Source organism: Zootermopsis nevadensis, unplaced genomic scaffold (assembly GCF_977971745.1).
Source record: "Zootermopsis nevadensis isolate Lab colony 2312 unplaced genomic scaffold, Znev_1.0 Znev_ptg000024l, whole genome shotgun sequence".
NCBI classification, from domain to species: domain Eukaryota; kingdom Metazoa; phylum Arthropoda; class Insecta; order Blattodea; family Termopsidae; genus Zootermopsis; species Zootermopsis nevadensis.
Window position 1 is genome coordinate 12481451 of NW_028259156.1, and position 13648 is coordinate 12495098.

Here is a 13648-nt window from a genome sequence, read left to right on the forward strand (position 1 = left end):
TAAATGTGTGGAAGTTTCTTTAAAGTTTTTATTTCGAAATCTTCATATTCAAAACAGTTGTTCATAAACAGAGTTACTTTCAATTACGTAAAAGCAATGTCGTATCTGTAAGCGCGAGGAATATTTAATTGAGGCTGGTTAGAGTTCATAAAATTCCTGAAGACATTCCAACATTTTTATTTCATTTCTTCACAACTCTGTATAACTATAGATTCCATTTTAAATCTCTTGAGCACTGCTTCAACGTCAACTTCAAAGGGAGACGCAAATATGAGAAACGTTGTCAGCCGTCGTTTCACAATACTTTCTTCATAATCTGTTGCAATGTCGATTAAAAGTTCCATTAACTGCCTTTGATTAAGACAGCGAAGATCTGTTAAAATTAATTATTGACATAGCTTTGTTTATTTTTACTAATTTTGAATAAATAGATTGAAGATGGTTGTCTTCTGGGTTGTTACCCCGTGTAGTCTGGTAGAAGTTTACCGTCGTTTCAGTAATAATTAGTGCCTCCATAATCAGGGAGGTCGCCCTGATGATGAAGGCAGCAAGACCCTCTGCGTTGTTCTAGATTTTCAGGCATTAAAGCCACCAATATCTTCTCCATCCTTGACACAGCCGAAGCTTCATAACTTTACTAAGATTCCAACTGCACTTCCAGAGAGTTGTCATGACTTGTTCATACAATCAACGCATGAGACTGACACGTGAATACTTTGCAGTGCAGTCAATAGTCTGTTACGCTGAACTTGAAATCCCTACCTCTAACAATTTCAGAGAAAACCTTAAGGTCTACGAGCTTCCAAACAATAGTCTGTCCTGTTGGCCTAACATTGTACATGCTTGACTAAAGACCTTCAAAATTACTTGGCACGAACTTCATAAAGTCCCTCAGCTAAGACCTGTTCGATTATGCCACGTGTCCATGCACTGCTACGCATGACTTAGCCTTCGATTGTAACATATGTTAAGGTTAATGGGTACATCCATGAGCATATTCGGAAAAACAGAAAACTCAGCACTGAAATTAACATCAGTAATAGTAAAAAGCGGTGCGAGAATCACAACTGATCTATAGGCATACGATGAATATCCTAAAGTAATCAGGGAACTTGTAGGTAGTGGGACTCGTCCTAAGAAAGATGCTAAATACGAGTAGACAGAAAATTCATATACGTATCACTAACACGTAACTGCTTTGCCAGAACATATAAAACTTAATTTACTTCTATATTTAACTTCCGCAAGTTTACTAAACTTAAATATGTACATAACTTTGATACGCATACTAAAATATTCGTATGTCAAAACTACCTTATGAATGACCTAACCCTAATCAATCAAAAGGAATTAAAGACTTTAAATGATCATATTTAAATTCATTGATAAATTGTGAATATTAGATTATGTTTTGACGCTTCGGCCATGTATCTAATTGTACGCACGTCACACAAAAGCCCATAGACGTGAAGTCTGAAAATGCAGTGTCTACATTCATGTTTTCGAATGAATCATTGTTAATACAGCAATTGCAATTGTTATTAAGACCAACATTAATGAATAACAAACAACCAGATTTGAAATCTCACATGTTGATTTTACAATTCAATACGACTGCAGCGTACGCCTATGGAAAGTAATGGCAGAGTTCATGCAACGGTTCCTCTATTATGAACCACGAGTTTAAATCAAAACTAATTACAATGAAGCAGCAATTATTCGGAACAGTTAGCAATAATGGACTACTCAATATTAATTTAGATGACTGTAAGAACAGTGAATAACACAGATATAAAACTATTAAAATGTCACTTACTGTTGTAGAATCTAATACAATGAATGTTATCGAAATTAATGCGAAGAATATTAGATTACTTATTGCAGTAATTACATGCTTAATTTTTAGGCTTCTTTTATATTAAAAACTGTATTCAATAAAACAGGCCATGAAGGAATATTTGTCTCCAGGGCAAACTACTGCATATGACAGATACATCCTAGGTATTCTTATTAATTGTTTCCAAAGTTGTCATACTATTACCTAAGCCACTGCTCATGTCACAAGGAATCTACTAAAAATCTTGTGACACACGTAAAGTTTCAGAGACATTATGCACTTGCTAGAAGTGCACAAGACAAAAATTCAACACAAACATACATACAAATCAGTAGGCTCTATATATATCAGAGAAGACAAAGTGATAAGTATTTGACAGAAAAATTACAATTGTTAAATGGTATCATTTAAGTAGAATTCGGTGTTCTCTAAGCGCCTTGTTTTCCAGTAGCAGAGCCCAAGATTCAATATTGCTGATATAGAAATCGGTCAATGGACACGATCTTTGATAATATCCATCAGCACTGCAGACACACAAACCAATTGTGGAAGGTCTACGTGCACGTAAATGGTAACCTTCTCTGTCTACGAAGTGATCTTCTTCCAAAAGACTTCCCCATCAAAATTTTGTTCAAATTTCTTGCTCCCTTGTTCCTTTATAATCAATGCTAAAGATGAAGATTTCTGTCTTCTGCGTTGTTGCGCTGTGTAGTCTGGTCGATGTTTACCAACGTTTCTGAGGTCATACTGCCTCCGTCATCAGGGCGGTGAGTATGAAGATGTCTGTCTTCTGGGTTGTTGCGCTGTGTAGTCTGGTCGATGTTTACCAACGTTTCTGAGGTCATACTGCCTCCGTCATCAGGGCGATTAGTATGAAGATTTCTGTCTTCTGGGTTGTTGCGCTGTGTAGTCTGGTAGATGTCAACCAACGTTTCAGAGGTCATACTGCCTCCGTCATTAGGGCGATGAGTATGAATATTTCTGTCTTCTGGGTTGTTGCGTTGTGTAGTCTGGTCAATGTTTACCAACGTTTCAGAGGTCATACGGCCTCCGTCATCAGGGCGATGAATCTACCATGCTACACAGCGCAACAATACATAAGACAGAAATCTTCATACTCACCGCTGTGAAAACCTCAAATCATAAAATGCTAAAGATAATGGTGCATATGATGCTTCAAAGAGTTAACTGAAAACAATGCATCCCGAATGCGTAGAGGAGCCGAAGATCAGGTGGTACGTATTGCTTTGTTTTGTAAATGTGGGGATAAGAGACAAGGAAAGCGAGTAACATTAACATGCAAAGGGAAACAAAGAAGTATCATTTCAGAAACAGAGTCCCCGATTTATCGTTAACATCAATTTCATACTAAAGTGGATTTTATGGAATCCTTACTAGAACAGTGTCTCCTGTCAGATATTACAGATATGAAATTGTGAAGTGAAACGAAATGAAGAATATTAGACTGAAAATAAATACGATGCAATTACACTACTGCGTCTACAGTGTAATTTAATTTTGAGTTCAGTGACAGCGGAGATTTGTTCTTGAAGTAAAGTGCAGCTACAGGAAGCATTGTAGAAATGTTTAGTCCGCGTCAGAGCTGTACAGAAAACGGAGGATCGGAGGTGAATATAACTATCATCTGTTTTCCTTTCCGTACTATGAATCCTGTTTTATTTTCTCATGTACCAATGTATAAAATCAGACAGCCGTCAATACATCGCACAATGTATCTGAATGTATCATTTTATTTTTAAACCACAGCATCTTTCCACTTGATGTCGTCATCAGGTGTGGCAAATTCTAACTAAAAACGTAGTATTTAAAGTAATATATGAGTTACAAATTAACCCGTTTGCTGTAGCAATATTTAACAGCAAAAAATACGAATCTATTTACGTGTCTACAATTATATGTTGTTACTGTGAGAACATAAATTGAACGGGTAGATTTCAATTACGTTAATTTAAAGCATATATATATATATATATATATATATATATATATATAATAATGTAATTTAATACAGTGCATATCATCTTATGACGTCAAGTCTAAACGTTTGGATTTAAAATAACATCTTCTAACTGATTGTAATTCGCGTTAATGGCTCTATAGTTACTTATATATATGATCTTATATGCAATTAAGCAAAATTATTTGCAATAGAACACAGTGGCCTGTATGAGTTTTTGAAAAATTAAAAAATTTAAACAAATATAACTGCATATGTTAGATAAGGTTATATACAACTACTTGAGAAGATAATCATGACTAGTGACTGAATAATGATTGGGTTAAATAGGTGGAGTCCCTGCAAACCACATTAAATCTTAAGTATTCTCTTTACTCAGATGAAGTCCGAGACGGAAGATAAATTTTTTCTCATTAAGCTGTTCAGATCTGAGACAAAAAAAAATATTTGGTTTAAGAGCAATATCATTGCCCCAATTTCGCCATGTTAATTCACTGTTTGTCTTAGAACAACCTGTGATACGTAAGCCTAAACTTGCAGCACTCATGCCGAATTACGTTTGTCTCTTTATTTTCCAGTCTTCTGAGGTAGGGGTAACCACCCATGTGCCTCATGCCTTGGGCTTCTACTGTGTGAGTACACAGAGCACTGGGACGACACAGCTGTTGGTATTTTACACTCCAGCTGGTGTGGGTCCGACAGAGCAATCAGTGATCCAATCTTTAGCTTATCGAATTCAGATTCCACTCGCAGTTTGAGAACGTCACTCTAGGCAGAAGTCTTGACGAGCTTTTGCGGAAATTGGAAAATCTCCTTCCCATACTCCTCAGCGCAACTCAACCGTACTCCTCCCCGCCCTACCTTTTGCGTCATACATCCTCTGTCTTCCTCACCCCCTTTCTCTGTGATAATGTCTTCCCGCTACACTTGGTATGATATAATAGCACAAACAGTTTGGGGAAAGAAAATGATTCCAACAACAAACGATAAGATGTCCTTCTTCTTCCAAATAATATACACGCCAGAGAAAAGCTCCAAATACAGTTTACACTGGATAAGAATATAAACACTTCACTTTTTTTTAAATTCTTACATTATTTTCTTAAACGTAATACATGTATAATTGTGTCTGCAACCATTTGCAGTGTTTCAGTTCAAACATTCCATTTTCTGTGAGTCTTGATATTTTTATTGTGTTGAAAGTATTAATCACAATATACTGGGATACTGGGAACGACCCGTTCTTCAAGTGCCTGAGCACTGCGGGTCCCAACTTTTCGTTGGCTTGATCTATAGACATTCGGTAGGACTCCTTAGACGAGGGATCGGCCCATCGCAAGGCCACTACCTGTACACAGGACAGCACGACACAGAAGAACGCAGACAAACATCCATGGCTTCAGTGGGATTAGAACCCACGGTCCCAGCGATCAAGCGGCAGAATATAATCACAATATATAACTAATAAATTTCAACCAGCCCAAATTGTCGTATCCTGAATGTTAATATGTAATATAACAATATTCTATTGCACGACTATGTAATTGCATGAGGACGAATCACTTGTTGGTACCCGATATTATTAATACTCAATTCAAAGTTGCACAGCAATTCTACTCGTTAATGCTACAAAATATATAAGTAGAGACCGATTTTAACATTTTTAATTAATGACAACTAGTACCCTGGTTAACCAATCTCCAATTCAGATCTCTAGAATCTCAGTCAGAATTATATCAGGATAGGACTACACATGTCACATATGAAATGTGGCAATGAATGTTACAAAACTGACAGTTTCCATAGTTCTTATGAGCATGACGTCCACATTGAAACCCAACAGTAAGATAAATCTTAACTAGTTATGACATTTTAATGGACACATTATGTAGCAGAAAATATACCAATTACGTGCGTTCTGTGGTTTTGGTTCGGGTTAAAGCCATGAATGCAGTGATGAATACGGGAAACAGGTATATTCTAGGCGCTGCACAAGATAACTCAACACTTATAATTTAGTTTCAAAACTTTCCATTGTGTGGATATAATGTTCAGGTATTATGTCGACGTTCATCATATAGATCTGAACATTTTATCCATGCAACGGAGAAATTCTTGAAATAAAATTAAAACGTTTCAATTATGTTTCAGAACGCGTTAAATAAGCCACAGGAAATGCTGAAAACAAATATTTATATTTAAATACGGCCTACGTCCAATATTCATTCGACATTTACCTCTGCATACATGGTGTTCATATTAATGGTTTTTATTACTACAGATTATTTTTATATTTAACAGGGAGAGTTACATATTTGGGGAAATATTTTAATGTGCATTTCGCAAAAACAGAGAAATTTCAATTCAGACATTTAAAAAGTAAACATTTCATATATATCCTGCGTAGTATATCAAGCTTTATTACGATATTAAATTCATTCATGGACTCCACTGCGTTCAGTGTTTTATCACCGAACGTAGTTAATTAAATATTATAATTTTCCGCACACATATTCGCAATAAATTAGCAAATTACCTTACAGCAGATGACAGCCGTTTCTTCTATAATCTGTTTAAAAAATGTTCCGATAAACTTTTCACTAGCGACAAACCCTAATTTGTCAAAGACACATGACGGTACGCCATAAAATTTCGCCTAACGAAAACGGGTACAAATGACCATGTATCTACATGTAAATCCTTACCCCGTAAGAATAAAGGCATATGAAAACAAAACATAACACGTTAAAAACAATAATCTATGATGAATTAGTGTGTGTTTTTCTAACTACCAAGTTCGAAATACGATTTCGTACAAATTTTGCGGCACACAGGTTGCGGGACATTGTTCTTACCACAAACCCCTCTATAATTAACGGGCCTAGCAAAACTGAAAAAAAAAGAATTATGGTACAGTTATATCTGCTGCGCTGTCTCTGTTTCATTTTGTTCTAGAATTTGAAATGTGTTGTGCTTGGACACATGGGTCTAACACCAGCAGCCTGACTCACACGCTACATCCAAAGGTATATTCCTTTATCAGAAACTCATCTCTCCGGGAAGGTTTAACTATTAATTTCCGCTGAAACACTAACGCGTCACTTATCAACATGCAGCATCTCTTCATTTGAAGGCGAATAAAAGTAATACAATTTTTGCTATCCAGCATTAATCAATATAAGCATATGTTCAATCATTATGGGTGTTATACACGCTTGAGCCTAGGCGAAGAACTCCTTATAGACCCGTCTATGTCTGCCTATGGTGTCATTTATAACACTTTTGAAGCTACGATGACCTCTGATCATAAAGATGTGACATTGACATTATTGAATTTGTTATTACCTCGGTTGCCCCGCTGAAGACTTTCGTCCTGATGTGATGCAAGAATTTGTGTACCCGAAAATGCGTACTTTTCCGATCTTGTTTCAAAATTAGAAGCATTAGTGTATATATGACTTTCCCAGTTGCACATCCAGTTCTATAAACTTGGAATATGCTTACTGAGAATAACCATTCCTGTTACTTCAATTAATATTAGATAATTGGGGACAGAATTACATATTTAATTCTGAATCACGCTTTGCGCTTAAAACACGCAAAAGAAATTCTTTAATATTTTTCATGTTTCGACATTAATGATGCAAGATTATTAAAATCGCTCATGCAGAAATCAAATTTTGAAGCGAATGTTGCGATAGTCGAAGCGTCACGCAGTTATATGTGTCAGTGAGGCAAGGAAGGCTGAGTAGCTGGGCAGTTGAGGCAACAAAGCGAGGCAGACACGCCTTCGCTGAGCTATCGTTGATGAAACATTCATGAATGTGTGAGCGAGACATCACGGGGCGATGGCACTCTCTCGGACTTTCTCCTACCAGACATGAAATAAAGCAAAATTCGTTCTTTGAAAGAGTTCAAGTCTGCGTCAAACAAATATAAATTTAAACACGAGTTAAGTGCAGGAAAAAATGTGAAGTTACTGTAGTAAAGTGGCCAATTTTACGAATTTTAAAAGCACTTCTTTCGATTTTATATAAATACTTGTATAGTGCCCGAAAAGTTAAAATGCTTGGGGAATAATAGTAGTGGCTTTGTGTCCCATAACAATAAAAATTTGTGACGTAATACTGCGAACAACATGGTCGAAGTTGTGGTAGTGATCATGTTCTAGTAGCAGCTATTAAAAAGTATATTGGGCTATAATATTTTCTCCCCACTTTTGACACATAATTTTAAAAGACAAGCACGCAAATACACACACACATTACTGGAAGTGAAACGCTGATTATATTCTTCACAGCTTACGAGTTTCATTCAAATCCGATGAGACGTTCAATTTCACAAACAAAAAGTCATTTTCGCCCCGCCCGATATGCACAAAACTATTACAATATTCAAGTCCAAGACACATCTCGATTATAGGAAAATGGAACAAATCATACTAATGATAAAAAGTATGTTTTAAAACAAGCTGTATGTTTATTAATCTGCGTCTTCCTGTATTCTGAATAAAAGCTTTAAGCTGTTGATTCCTGAAAAACTATGTGAAATTAAAGCCCACATAAGCTACACTACAATAATTTTAATTGGAATTAATGAGGAAATATAGAACAAAGAAAGATATAGTCTTGCTTTTAACACAAAGTACATCGTGCCGAGAGTTGAAACTAAATTAAAAGCGTCAGATTTACGGAAAGAATAATTTAATTATAAAAAAGAGAATAAAATTAGACTACCCTGCTACTCTATGTTTATGTGACTCAGAGTGTTATGAAATTTTATGCAAATCAACTGCACACTCCTTTTGTGGAGTGGAGTCGTGTCAGACACCGAATTTAAAATTTCGATTCCTAGTTTCGTATTGTAATTCAGTGAACCCATATCTTAAGTAAAACACACAAATCACTGCATATATACGCAATGTTCAATTGTGTTATCTAACACTCCTTAAAAGCAGAACATGGAGGGCCATTTCTCCACCTCCTTCACAGAGAACTCATCAAGCAACGAAGGGGCTTTGGAGCGAAATTCCAGCATTTAACCAGCAAGTGCACGCTTGGTTAATGCCGTCAAGGGAAATTGTCCGTACGCTAAACAATGCTGGAATTACAAGATGGCAGATACGTGTAGTGGATGGGGTACGGTCAACAGAGAGAGTCAGCTGAGCTTGATGTTTTACATTCATATTCCGGAATTTCCAGCGCAATATTTTCACAAAAAGGGTCAAATTACCTTTCTATCTCGGAAGCGTTTTTTGTGGTTTCTCTTCTGAAACTCCATTAGCGTGATGGTTTTCAGATAACAAAATGTCTTAGCCCGATTAATGACTACGAATAAGTGTTTCAGAGACATATTGACGGTTATTTAGTTATTTAAACACCAGCATCAACGTCACAGACTCCATACAGAACCTTAGTTACAGCTTTGTTTCCTCATATTCGATCACTTCCATAATAAAACTGACAACAGCTTTCTGGTTGCATATTATTTTCCGATATTCACTCTGACATAATTCAAACACCGAATATTTCTCTATAACACATGAATATTTACAGAACAAAATCGTATCATTGTTAATTATAATACGTGTATATATAGGTATAAATACGTCCCTATAAACATATACACAACTTTGAATGAACACAAACTAATTGGTTTAGGCCATCTGAGTTTCGCTGTAAATACGACCCTTGATTCTGTTGCCTTTGAAACATACAGAACAGACTTGCATAATTAGTAATGTGTATTCATTCATGAATCCTTACTTAGCACATCCGACGCATTTCACAGGAACTTGGGGTATTTAAATGCGAGTGAACAGTCTTATTCATGTGAATGATGTATCTTGCATGAAAGAGATATTGTTGTTGTTAAGGACAAAAATTGAAATTATGTGTTTCTGACTCTCACAGACGAAATTATTTGTTTATTCGGAGTTTTCAGAAAATATCAGAATAATCACACCATCCTAGACCCTCCCAGTTCTCGCGTCTTTATAGTAGTGGAAACTAAGCTTTCAGCAGACTGTAATTTCCAAACGCGCTTTAGAATCAAAGCTACTAATTGGGCTCCCACTAAGCACAAGGTGGTAACAAAGGTGTATAGCGGATTTGAGGTTTTCACGGCGGTGAGTATGAAGATTTCTGTCTTCTGGGTTGTTGCGCCGTGTAGTCTGGTAGACGTTTACCGACGTTTCAGAGGTCATACTGCCTCCATCATCAGGGCGATTCTTAGTATGAAGATTTCTGTCTTCTGGGTCGTTGCGCCATGTAGTCTGGTAGGAGTTTACCGACGTTTCAGAAGTCCTTGCTGCCTCCATAATCGTCTACTTTTACGGTACACGATGGTTTCGTTTGTTGCCGTGTTTGCTAATTCCCACCACCAGACGTTTCTTGTGTAGTAAAATCGTATCCACGCCGTTCAGAAACATTAGTTTTAATACATCCACATAGTCTTCCAAGAGGTCTCATCCCTTCAGGATTTCTTTAGCAAAGTCCCTAAGACTTTCTAATCTGCTTCACTCGTGTTAGATATCTCATTGATCTGTTAAACCTGATATCTCGTGGAGCAAAATTATAAAGCTCTCTTCATTTCAAACAGCCTTGTTACTTTCTCTGTTACGTCCAAATATTCTCCACAGTACTTTGTTCTCAATTACGCTCGGTCTCTCTCATTCTCCAACGACAAAGTTTCAGAGTCGTATCCATACTTATCGTATAGAAAGATTATAGGAGTTCATCTACACAAGTTCTGGCAATTTTCGATGTATTTGTGGTACAGTCCCAGAGAAAATAAACACCCCAGTAGCTTATGAACATAGATTTTATTTTAAAACCTCTGTATATCCCTCACGTAAACATGAAAGTAACATATACAAGACATTAAATATACCTAAATATTGGTATTGTTACCTGCAAAATACGCTGTATCATCAAAGTATTATTATACAGAAAACGGTGGTCTATAAAAGCAGCACCACAATGAGATTATTATGACCAGGAGACGTCTCACTGTTTGTAAAACGAATTTATGAGCTCTGTTAGCAAGACTACACAGTTAAAATTAATTAACTTGGAAATAACGTAAAAGGGACAAAATTATGCAACATAATCCCGTATTAAAACAATAACCTAAAGCCTTTTATATGAACATAGCATTTAAAATGGGCGGAGAAACGCAAACTTTCATCACAGCTGAAGTAAACTGTTTTATGGATATTATTCATTGTCAAAGACTAAATGAAATCAACAGAAACCACGACGTTTCGAAGATGGGAGTCTATCTCCATCTTCAGGTAAAACCTACTCTGTTGGGCCCGCTCGATAGAGCTAATCCCTATGTCCGGACATTTTTTAAACACCAAAAGAATGGAAAATGATAAAAATTGGAAAAAAAACTGCAGAACAAGTAGAAAAATACATAGTCTAACAATCGAAGTGCCAAAGGCTCAAGAAGACAATGACTCATAAGGATAGAAAATCTCCATGCAACATCAAGCTGAACTATGTTGCAACAATTTGACCTCTTCTGAGATAACAGGAATCTAAATAAGAGGTATATCAAGACTAGGTTGGCTGATGGGTTTGGCTAGTAAAGCCATGTGTGCAGACTCCTTGTATTAGCTCTATCGATTCCATGTTCGAAACGTCGTGGTTTTCATTGATTTTATTCAGTCTTGGACGATGAATAATATTCATAAAACAGTTTACTTCAACAACGCACCATCGTTACAAACTTTCAAAATTGAGCTTCATTACAGCTGTTATTGAATATAGCTTATACGTAGTAAATAACACGCTTCAATTAACCATTCTTGTTTACGTTATGAGTTAAATAGATCCTACATACAAAAATGAACAATTACGCGACAAGCATCGATGAGACATAACATCTCGTACTGTAGTGGGTGCACACATCGCAAATTCACGTGTGTCAGAAAGTGTAGTACCACAAAATCCTGCGAACAATGAGTGTATCGTAATGTTGCGTGTGTATAGATCCTACCCCCTCTTCTCATCCTAGCATCCAGTCTATAATTCTCAACACACAATACATATATCGACAGCGATGGCTACATGCTGATGGTCTACAAAAAGTGACAACTACATGTGTGTGTATGTATGTATGTATGTATATATATTAAAAAAGAACAGTGGGTGGTATTGGCGAGGGGGATGTAACTAGAGACAGGAGCTATATATGGACAGAAAAAGCACGCGTTCCAGCACTGATTCATATACGGTAGTTGATGATAACGTTAGAGGGCTAGCCAATCGAATGTACAGTACGTTTTATAAAGACCTACAAGTGAACACCGAACTTGTTTTCAAAACTTACTGACCCTACTTTCCTTTAAATAATTTCAATATCAACAGGTTGTCAAAAACTATAAACTAATAATCGTGTCACTTATGAATCCATTTCGTGTACAGCCCAAATTTCCTCTGGTGTACAACCGGAATATATACGATGAGATTTCAGATTCTTATCTGGCCGCTCCGAATATGGAGGCAGCAAGCATCTCTGAAACGTCGGTTAACTTCTACCAGACGACATGGGGCAAAATCCCAGAAGACAGTCATCTTCAGAATACACTACATTTACTTATATAACTTCAAAGTCGTCTACTTTATAATGAATGTAGGTTTGAACAGTATCACACACAGAATTTGGACTTGTCCTCCATCTCTTTCGATATAAAACTTTACTCACAAACTTTCTACTATTCAATAGTTGTTGTATGTTATTCACAAATGTATGAACAATCTTCAATAAATAACATCAGCATTGACCCCATCTCGGAATTTCGGGAGGCCGTCATGTTCACTTTTAGAAAGTCGATGGGTCGGTGGCTAATGTCACTTTCTTCATATAAACGGCACTTTAAAGTTACGTAACAACTATGTATTAGTATTATTATAGCGCTTTAGTTCGACATTATACATTGTTGTTTACTGATACAAATTATACAAATTCTGAGTCATCACATTTTGCAGACTGGCTCTGTGTTTTTCAGGCAAGATCTGAAGAGGGTACCTACTCTGCAGGGCCAAAGGACAAAGATAATCTTCGTCAGTCTGCACAGAAACAATAGAAAGGCAGTGTTTCAAGCGTTTAAGGGCTCAAAATACAAGAACACGATACCATAAGACTATACCCGCCTATTTATTTAACGAGACAGTCAGTAGCTCAATCTGTATAACACTGATTAATGAGTTGGGAAGGATGCGGAAGGAGGCTGAAGTTTCTTAATTTAAAATAACCCAGTATTCCAACAGTTGCCTTAACGGAAGACGTAAGTCGGGATAGCAAGGCTGCGGTTCCACATCTGAACCCGAGATCTCTCGAAAAAATAAGGTAAGTAGGCTAATAAGGTAAAAGTACATCTCAGAGAGTTAAGTTACTGGCTACTGACTTACGACCGGATATCGATTCCGGTCAGAATCAAATTTCTGTTTATTCTTCACCATCACGTCCAGACCGTCTCAGTGACCACACCAGCCAGATATCCGATTGCTACTAGGGGCTATTTCCCCTGGGATAAAGCAGCCGGTGAGTGAAGCTGATTCGTATCAGGTTTCGAGGTTAACAGTGTGTGGAGTTTTAACTGTACCCATATTCCCTATGGCACCTGGGCACAGGAATAACTTACCACTGTAAGTTAATCTCGCTAAGACGAGACACATGAACTGACGGAGTCTCAAAAAACGAGTTACCAGAGTTATTAGATGTAATTACTTTTAGTCTGATATATTACCTGCGCATGGATCTATATTTTTCTGTCAGAGGGTAACAGTAAAGTCTGTACACATAATGCATTCTTGGGAAGCACA

General features: G+C 36.8%; 1 protein-coding gene across 23 annotated transcripts in view; it reads right to left on the minus strand.

The window, feature by feature from the left end:
• The window catches only part of nrm (neuromusculin), a 590496-nt gene that overhangs the window by 429707 nt on the left and 147141 nt on the right, over positions 1–13648 (minus strand). The gene's annotated exons all lie outside the window — the stretch shown is intronic.